Source organism: Myxocyprinus asiaticus, chromosome 3 (assembly GCF_019703515.2).
Source record: "Myxocyprinus asiaticus isolate MX2 ecotype Aquarium Trade chromosome 3, UBuf_Myxa_2, whole genome shotgun sequence".
NCBI lineage: Eukaryota > Metazoa > Chordata > Actinopteri > Cypriniformes > Catostomidae > Myxocyprinus > Myxocyprinus asiaticus.
Window position 1 is genome coordinate 9,921,017 of NC_059346.1, and position 10,838 is coordinate 9,931,854.

Here is a 10,838-nt window from a genome sequence, read left to right on the forward strand (position 1 = left end):
GCTTGAAATATAAAAAAAAATTCAATTCAAGAGTTCATCTGCTCCCTCAATCTGAATATCCAGCATATCCTGATGTAATTGACTCTAATCATGAACCAGGTTTCAATTATAGGAACCCTATATGGTTCTTTGTAGCCATTTGAGAAGGTAAAGAAGCGCACAAAACATCTTTCTAAGATAGCAAGCAGCGCAAATACACACATGAATGATCCAAACATGAAATAATAGTGGCTGCATTCTTTTCATGGTACAAAATGTTGCAGATCTGCCGTGTTGCCTAGCAGACTTTAACCAAACGTCTTTTGAATTCTTACAGTAGCCCCTGGAAATGGAATGTGAAATACTAATTAACGTGGTATGAGAGCCATGTTATGTCAGTCACTCTAATATCTAAATTGCATATTTCATATTAGGGATGGGTGATACCACTTATTTTCTTTTTGATCCGATTCCAAGTACTTTTAGGCCAATATCGTCGATATCAATACCAATACCGATACCACTATTAAACTGAATTTGTACGAATTCTTTGGATAAAATTAGTAATTTAAATTATTACTTAAATCTTTTATAGATGTATAGGCCTAAACAGAAAATTATTTTGGCTGCTTTGTTTACCCTTTAAAAATGTGTACGTTTAAGCCACATATAAAACCTTAAAAATTAACCATAGATATTATTATATTGTTACTATTACTAAAACCAAGTTACCATATGGATACTACAGTAATGCTGTAGTAAAACCATGGTTAACTGTATCAAAACCTTGCTTTCTGCCAAAAAGAGGAAAAATAAAAACATTTAAAAAAAAACAACAAAAAAAAAACATGGTTACTATGGTCATGGTTAATACAATATTACTACAGTAAATCCATGGTAAGTTTTCATATGTGTATCATTTATTAACGAGGATTACAGATCATTATCAATGTTTTAACAACTCTGAATTTATATAACCCTGTAAAAATGGTCACACAAGTCAATTATAATACATGTCACGTCTAGGTTTGTCATTACTTAGTGTGAATAACTCCAGATGCTGTTTTTCTGTCATTATCTCAGGAAAGCACTACTCCCTCTTTGAACGAGCGCCATAAGGGTGAGCGCTGTCCATGACTGATAGTGTATTTTAGCATTTCTGGTGCGTCAAGATGAGCGGAAGAATAAATAGATCCGGTGCCATGCAACAATTCGCTGATATAATTATTTTTCTCCACTTCGAAGCTTATGAGATGCATTCATATTCATGTGATCTAAATAATAAGATCACTAGTTAAAAAAAAAAAACTTCAGAATCTATATTTTTATGTGAGGATTGATATTCTTGATACCACATCAGTATCGGAAGTATCGATAGTTTAGTATCGATCCGCACATCCGTATTTCATATAGGAGCTTGCATGCATGATGATCAGACTGACACAACATGTGCGTAGAAAGAGCTGTAATGCAAAAAAAAAATAAAAAAAAAATGCCCAAAAATATTCCCCAGGTTCAAGAGAGCATCCACTGCAACCTGGGAAACCAGCGTACCCCACTATCTGTCATCTGTCATTTTCGTTCAGATTTAAATAGCCTTTTATACAAATATTCCTAAAACTGCAGGTTATAAAATTGCATGCCTTCTACAATATTCTTCTTATTCAAACAAAATTCGATTAAATCCTCATTCAAAAATGCGTTTTCAGATCTCCCAGGCATGCAAGAGAGATAAGAAACAAGGGGAGAATTCTTGAAAAGATACCATTGAAATACATAATCTGGCTCAGTTTTTTATTAAATGTGTACTTTCTGAGATAATTACTTCAAACATTAAAGTGCTCTTTGACCCAATCGTACACCAGCGGAAGCTGTTAAGTAAATTCAAACCCAAACGCAGCTGTTTTCAATGCATTATAAATAATGCTATTTATATGTATTTTAGAAACTTGCGGTAATGCTGATGTTAAAAGATAAACTCATATCAACCAGTCATGTAATATGCAAGCTTTGAGAGTAAAAAGCGTATTTGCAACTTTTTTTTTTATTTTTTTTTTTAAATTAGAGACAAAAAGGGGGTTGGGAGACAAACCCAGTAAATCTTCATCTTTTCATCTTCATTTCTCAGTTGTAATCGCTCTTCAAACGACAATGAGCAAACATATTAATCCGTTGTCACTGACGTGACCCAAAAAAAAAAAAAAAAAAAAAAAAATCATGTATAGAAACTCACCTGTAAATGAGGACTAAACGCTTTTTCTTCTGCTATATGTCCTGACGTCTCCCTTCAAGTCAATGTCTTTAAGCTACTTTTTTACTATATCTTAAACACACACAAACGCTTTTCAATATGCAATGAATTTACGGTAAGGTGCCTTCGACTCGCGCGGCTATAAAATAACTAGTTGGTTTGAGAAAGCTAAAAAGGTCGACTGGTGATTGCGTGGAGTTAATTGGCATCTCTGATGATCAGCTCTGCGCTCCGCGTGAAGCTCTGTGAGTCACAAATTGAGCGCGCAGAAGAACCCTCTCGATCACATTCACAGCCTCTCACAACCCTCCGCGCGCTGTCTCATCCACGCCACGTCTCACAACACAGAGACAGCGCTGTGTACTCTACAAACACATTCTTTTTCAGCCTTTTAATTAGCCGTTAAATCTGGATCTTTCAACTATACAGTACCCTGACAGCACACGTACATCACCCAGAGGTATATCTGATATGCGAGTTTTCATCTGTAAGACATTTTTTTAGGTTGTTTGCTCATCTGAATTAGGTCTATAAGACGTTTTCACGTTTAGAATGTTTGTAAATCTGATCTTTTCAAGATGTTTAGCAGATGTTAATTAGAGTGCAATGCTTTCCAGATTAAATGCTCTTCAATAGACATCTCGGAGATGTAAATGTGCTATCTGGGTAGATTTACATGTCTCCATCATGTATAGGGGTGTAACGGTTCAAATTTCTCATGGTTTGGTTGGTATCACAGTTTTAGGGTCATGGTACGGTACTTACTATGTTCAGGAAAAAAAAAACGGAAAAATCCAAAGTAAGAATACTGTAGCTACTCAGTTTGGTAACAAACACTTAAAATGGTCTGCCCTTACGAATAATCACCACAGTTTTACTATACACTGTAAACCCTAAAGTTGTCATTACTGTAAATATCAAGTTGTCTTAATTAAGTATTACTAGAAAATTTCAGGTTTTGGGCTCATAACTCAAATATTTAAGTTCATTGAATTTATTTATCTTAAAAATGCATAGACTTAAGATTTTAAGTGTTAAAATAACTTTTGAGTACAAAATTGAAGCTATTGGGAATACCCATAATGCTTTGCGCTATGTTTCCTTGGTCAAAGGGAAGTTATTGGGGCATTTAAATAGTTGTGATTAAGAATTAATAGAGGTTTTAGCTCTTTTGTAGTATTGTTTATGTTGTTTTGTTGCAAATAGTTGTTTCGTGTCACCATCTGGGTGATCGGTGTTCCATTTGGGTGAAGTTGACTAGTTCTATTTGTGCATGCACAGGTATATAGAGCTGTTAATTGGAGGTCCAATTCGCCATGGGTTCCCTCTGGATTTTCCTATGGGATTTTATAATTTTTTTTTTTTATTTATTATTATTATTTACAGTTGAAGTCAGAAGTTTACATACACCTTAGCCAAATACATTTCAACTCAGTTTTTCACAATTCCTGACATTTAATCTTAGAAAACATTCCCTGTCAGTTAGGATCACTACTTTTTAAGTTTACATACACTTTGTTAGTATTTGGTAGCATTGCTTTTAAATTGATTAACTTGGGTCAAACATTTCGGGTAGCCTTCCATAAGCTTCTCACAATAAGTTGCTGGAATTTTGGCCCATTCCTTTGGACAGAACTAGTGTAACTGAGTCAGGTTTGTAGGTCTCTTTGCTTGCACATGCTTTTTCAGTTCTGCCCACAAATTTTCTATCGGATTTAGGTCAAGGTCAAGGTCAATTTATTTATATAGCACATTTAAGAACAACTAGTGTATACCAAAGTACTGTACATATGCAAATAAATCAATAACAGGATACAGAGGAATAAAAGAAAAAAAAAAAAAAACAATTACCCATAAAATCCACAATATACATTCATGTAAAAGCCAAGGAATACAGATTCGTCTTCAAGCATGATTTAAAAACAGGAAGGGAAGGGGCAGACTTAACGTCCAGAGGTATACTGTTCCATAGTCTAGGGCCAGCAATAGAAAAAGCACGATCCCCTTTAAACATTAGGCGAGAGCGAGGTATTTGCAGGAGAAATTTGTCTGAGGATCTAAGGGCTCTAGAGGATTGTTGATAACTCAGAAGTTCTGACAGATAAGAAGGGGCCACACCATTTAAAGTTTTGAAAACAAATAACAAGATCTTAAAATGGATCCTATATTGCACCGGTAACCAGTGGAGAGATGCTAAAACCGGTGAAATGTTTTCCCTCTTCCTAGCACAAGTAAGCAACCTTGCAGCTGTGTTTTGAACCAACTGCAAGCGATACAGAGATGAGTGATTTAGACCCATATACAGTCCATTAGAATAGTCAAGTCTAGATGAGATGAAGGCATGGATAAATATGTCCAGATCCTTAAATGAGAGCAGAGGTTTTAATTTGGCTATTTGTCTTAGTTGAAAAAAGCTACTCCTCACCACAGCATTTATCTGTTTTCCAAAATTTAGCTCTGAGTCAAAAATCACACCTAGGTTTTTTTGCAAAAGGATGAACATTTGAAGACAATAGTTTAGGTCAGGGCTTTGTGATGGCCACTCCAATACCTTGACTTTGTTGTCCTTAAGCCATTTTGCCACAACTTTGGAGGTATGCTTGGGGTCATTGTCCATTTGGAAGACCCATTTGCAACCAAGCTTTAACTTCCTGGCTGATGTTTTGAGATGTGGCTTCAATATATCCACATAAATTTCCTTCCTCATGATGCCATCTATTTTGTGAAGTGCACCAGTCCCTCCTGCAGCAAAGCACCCCCACATCATGATGCTGCCACCCTCATGCTTCAAAGTTGGGATGGTGTTCTTCGGCTTGCAAGCATCACCCTTTTTCCTCCAAACATAACAATGGTCATTATGGCCAAACAGTTCAATTTTTGTTTCATTAGACCAGAGGACATTTCTCCAAAAGTAAGATCTTTGTCCCCATGTGCACTTGCAAACTGTAGTCTGGCTTTTTTATGGCAGTTTTGGAGCAGTGGCTTCTTCCTTGCTGAGCAGCCTTTCAGGTTATGTCAATATATGACTTGTTTTACTGTGGATATAGATACATGTCTACCTGTTTCCTCCAGCATCTTCACAAGGTCCTTTGCTGTGGAGATCCTGTTTGCAATCTGGGATTGATTTGCACTTTTCGCACCAAACTACATTCATCTCTAGGAGACAGAATGCGTCTCCTTCCTGAGCGGTATGATGGCTGCGTGGTCCCATGGTGTTTATATTTGCGTACTATTGTTTATACAGATGAACATGGTACCTTCAGGCATTTGGAAATTGCTCCCAAGGATGAACCAGACTTGTGGAGGTCTTGGCTGATTTATTCTGATTTTCCCATGATGTCAAGCAAAGAGGGACTGAGTTTGAAGGTAGGCCTTAAAATACATCCACAGGTACACCTCCAGTTGACTCCAATTAGCCAATTATCTATCAGAAGCTAATTGGCTAATTGCCTAAAGGCTTGACATCTATGAAAACTGGAATTGTGATATAGTCAATTAAAAGTGAAACAATCTGTCTGTAAACAATTGTTGGAAAAATTACTCATGTCTTGCACAAAGTAGATGTCTTAAAAACTTGCCAAATCTATAGTTTGCTAATATGAAATCTGTGGAGTGGTTAAAAAAATAAGTTTGACTGATTTCAACTTAAGTGTATGTAAACTTCTGACTTCAACTGTATGTGTAAAATAAGGTCTATGGTAAACATTACTTGACGATACGTGGATGGTTTGTTTTACAACATAAATGACACACTTCCAACATCAAACGTGAAATTTAAGAAAAGTATGTTATAAAAGTAAAATGATTAACAACAGTAGAAACAACATTTAAAATCGCAAATCTGAGTTAAATGCGCTTGCCATCTACTTAACCTAAGTAGTTAAGTTCCTTCTATATGAACACCAAGTTTATTAAACTTAATTACATATGTTTTGGAGACACCATTACTCAATTCAATTGAGGGAACGAGTTTACTCAATCTAGTGAGTAAGGTCAAGGTATTAGGGTTTTAAACATCTAAAGCATGGTTTCTGCCAATAAAACCATGGTTACAGTAGTTATGGTTACTTCAGTCATGATCATTACAATATTACTATAATAAAACCAATATAATTTTTGTTAGGTTTCGTATTTTTTTGTTTTTTTTCTCTAATTACAAAATCAACATTTTAACTTAATAACTGCATTATTATGCTTAAAGCGATTTGTTTTTTCATGGAAAGGTATTCAAAAAATGTCCTACTCCCTGAAAGATATTAATTAAATAAGTGTCATGAGATATCTCACCTGTCTCTGTGACAGCTCTAGACTCTGCAAACAGTAAACAAAAATTTCCGTGGGCCACAGCCTCTGTCACGTTCTGCCTGTCAATCATTTTTCGCGATCTCATAGTGTTGTCGTTACAGCAAAGTATTGAGGCTTAATTCCATTTTTATGGCATGTTGCTCGTTACAGTTGTCAGTTGAGGGTGCTGCTGTTGTTTTTTTACAACCGTTTCTGCTTGATATCAGTCTCAATAAAACTCATTTGGTATTTTTGGAGTGCGGGTTTTGGAAAGAGGGGGCCTGGCTAATCCAGCGGCTCATTTTGTGGAAATTCTAGAATGGCTAAAATCGCTTACAGCACTCAGTAAGTTTTTGTTGAAGTTGTCTTGGACTTACACTGACACCTAGTGATGTGGATGCAGCATCATTCAAACACAATAGTTTTCAGTTACTGATGTCATTGTAGAAATTTGCTATACACAACCAGCCATGATTATTAAATCCCTGAGTAAAAGTGTCCAATAACAGGGCAGTTACTGAGATTAAGCGAGTAGTATTTGGCTGGTCATGTGATTCTAACATGGCAGCCCCCATGAGGGGACCCTCTCCATATAGAATAAAACAGCTTTTATAAGGTTACTGATATGACTGGAGTCATCATTTAATGTTAGTCATGATTTTAGATGTATGTTTCAAAATAGCAATTCATTTCTGTTGAAGTAAAACTTTTTAAATGAGGAAAAAATCACTGAGTGCACCTTTAATGCATCGACATAGAGAGCTCAACATAGCCTATGTTCAACATTCAAAAAACTATACATCACTTTAGAAAGAATAACCTTGCTATTGAAATGGATATGAGAAGAGATGTTGCAATTCAGCTCAATACTTTTAAACTGGAGCTGGCCTGAAGAAAAATAATTTCACTAACTATGCCTGTGTCTATATGTGTGTTACAAATAAAAGACTTTGACTATGACTTTGACTCAACCTACTCTGATCTCAGCCTGGACTCGAACTCGGATGAGTTGGCCTAGACTACAACACTGGCAGCCGCAAAGATAATTTCAGCAAATGTCCTTTAGCCAGTGACCTTGCTTCTTCTGTTTGATAGATTTGCACAATTAATCCCTCAATCTAATTAATCTTGAATCCCTACAGCTAATTCAAGTCTTTCAGCAGGAAATGTTGGAAAATAATGTTGTTGTTTTTTTTGTTTTTTACCCTAGAATGCAGAGCTACAACAGGGGCCATGAGCCCAACAGGGGCCATCACACCCTCCTCCAAAAAAAAAAAAAAAAAAATGGAATCCATGGGAGGCCTGCTTTAAAAAATCAAACAAACAACAAAACAACCAATCACGCCTTTGGATAGCTCCAACCCGTACACCATGCCAACTCCGGCCTTCAGCAACCACGGGCCTTGCAGAAGCAAATTAAGAAGACAAGACAAGCAGGATAGACAGTAGGGCAACCCAACTAGGGCTATTACAAAGACTTAGGGCAAGGAGGCTCCACATAAGGTGTCAGCCAACACGTTATCAAAGCCTTTAATGTGTCTTATGTCTAGTGCATAAGACTGTAGGGATAAACATCACCGGGTAATGCATTGATTTGGGCACCACAAAGAATGTAAATATGTGAGGGGGTTGTGATCAGTGTACACCACCAATGGAACAACCACTGACCCAACATAGACCTCAAAATGTTGCAAGGCCCAAATCAAAGCTAATGCCTCCTCAATCACAGAATAGTTTAGCTAGTAAAAACATAACTTTTTTAAGTAGCTCACCGGTCGATCTATACCCTCACCATGCTCCTGAAGTAGCACCGCTGCTGCACCTGCTTTGCTGGCGTGCACACACAGCTTGAAAGTTTTATCAAACTGTGGTGCCACCAACACAGGGGCAGAAATGAGAAGTGATTTATGTGACCGGCCTTCGTTTAGCTCTGCGTTGTGTGGATAAATGAACAAGACCGGGCAACAGGAATTACTCTGGCCAGATTTTATTCTGCATGAATAAAGAAACAAATTAATCAAAATAAGCTCGAATCTGTGGCCTTCTCTCACAACTGGAACACCAGCCTCTCTTCAGTCGCGCTTACCGCGAACTGAACACATTTTACACTTTTCATGTAAATCAAAATCAATTGTGTTCAACATATTTCATTCAAAAATAGAAAAATAAAACTAAATAAAATAAAGCATTTTACATAAATTCAAAACAATATTATCAGAAGCATGAAAGAGAACATACCTGCATGAATAAAGAAACAAATTAATCAAAATACGCTCGAATCTGTGGCCTTCTCTCACAACTGGAACACCAGCCTGTCCGTGAAAAGCATTATTTTAGCCACAGAGCTTGCACACTCATGCTTAATGAACTCTCTCCAAAAATACATGCTCCATATCATTCACACAAACTTCATACATGTTTGAATAAGATTAAAGTGAATTTAAGAACAAAATTACATGTTTTATTACAATAAACAAAACTCATATCAAACTTTTTAGACGGAGCTTCAGCACAACTAACCTCTCTTCAGTCGCGCTTACCGCGAACTGAAGGAGAGCAACCGGAACCGGAACATAAGTCTTAAAGGAGCCACGCGCCATTTTTAACAATGCTGAAAAAGTACCATATAACCATAGAAACATGACATCTCAAATAAAAGAAATCAATATTAAAAGAATAAATTAAATGAAATATTAAAAGAATTTCCAGAATACAAAATAATTATATAAATATAACAAATGATAATAACAAAAAGAGAGATTTTGTGTGAAATTAATAAATAAATATAACACCTGTTACATTTAGCTGCCTCAAAAGCTTGCTGACAGGCAGGTGTCCAGTAGCAAATCAGTAGGAGGGGCCACTACAGTGTAGAAGTTCACACAAAAACAACGATAGGAGCCTAACATTCCTAAAAACGCATCAACTCTTTCTTGGTGGTAGGATAGGGGTGGCGATCAATTGTTTCAATATTGGCATACACTGGTCGCACACAACCCTACCCAACCACCTTTCTGAGGTACGTCACTGTTGCCCTAGCAAACTCACGCTTGGTCGGGCTGACAGTGAGATGCACCTCCTCTAGGTGACTGAACAGGGCTGTGATGTGACACAAGTGCTGCTCCCAGGAACACTAAGAATGACAACATCGTACAAATAAATGGCCACTCTCTCCAACCTGAAAACAACTCTGTTTATTAATCGCTGAAACGTAGTTGGGGCATTACGTAAACCAAAACTCATAACGTTATACGAGAATAATCCCGCAGGTCTAATAAAGCATTAATATCTTGAGCACGTGGTGTCAGAGGGACTTGCCAATTGCACTTCAGTAGATTGAATTTGCTCACAAATTTAGCAGCCCCAACTTGATCGACGCAATCCTCCATTCGAGGGAGAGGGAAGGAATTGTGTTTAGTCACTTTATTTACCCAGCTTGAAAATGATGGCTGTGCAATGGCATGATCAAGCATATACTGAACCTCGGCATTGAGATGCTTATGCTTTTCTTGGGAAACACAATAGAAACGCTGGTGGATGGGCTCAGCATCGCCAATGTCAATATCATGTTCCACCCAGTGTGTACAAGACAGAACATCAACAAACAGGGTGGCGTATCGTTTGAGGCAAATAAATTCAGCCCGTCTAAAGTCAGTCAGATGTGCCAGTAAAACATCCAGATTATTCATACACTCAGAGTTCTTTAAATGACCCAGCAATATAGCATTATCTGGTGGTGAGACCCCCTCATCCAACTCATTCCCCAAAGGAGAGTCTCAACCTCCAGAGCAGGTTTAACATTAGTAGTGCCCCCATCCCACAACCTAGATGAATGGCAATAGTAAGGCTTTAACAGATTAATATGACATAATTGTGTGGATTTCTCTGCTTAGGAATAGCAATCAAATAATTCAGATCAGAAATATGCTTCACTACAGTAAAAGGGCTAGAATACTGGGTTTGAAAGGGGAACCGTCTATTGGAAAAAGTGCCAAAACCTGATCGCCAGGGAAAAACTAACGGTGTTCAGCTCACTGATCAAAAAGAGACTTAATTTTTGACTGAGAGGTGAGCAGCTTTTCTTTAGCTAACTTACCCGCTTCATAAAGTCTGTGCCTAAAATCATTCACGTAATTTATCAGATTTTGAGGAGGCTCTCATTCGGACAGAAACCTATATTCTCCTCACCAGCCTCTCGGGCTGCCAACATCAGCCACGGCAATCCCTTTGCCCAATCGCCATCCATCTCCGTACAGTAAACATGCAATAAAGACTTAAGTGTCTGGTGAAAATGTTCCAAAGCACCTTGGCTTTGGGGATGATA

At 37.4% G+C, this 10,838-nt stretch overlaps 1 protein-coding gene across 1 annotated transcript in view; it reads right to left on the reverse strand.

Moving 5' to 3' along the window:
* The window catches only part of LOC127425395 (neuropeptide FF receptor 1-like), a 40,856-nt gene extending 38,297 nt beyond the window's left edge, over positions 1 to 2,559 (reverse strand). The window contains exon 1 of the mRNA XM_051671377.1: positions 2,213 to 2,559. The gene's annotated coding sequence lies outside the window, so the exon portion shown is untranslated. The remainder of the gene's footprint in view (positions 1 to 2,212) is intronic.
* Positions 2,560 to 10,838: the final 8,279 nt, after the last annotated feature.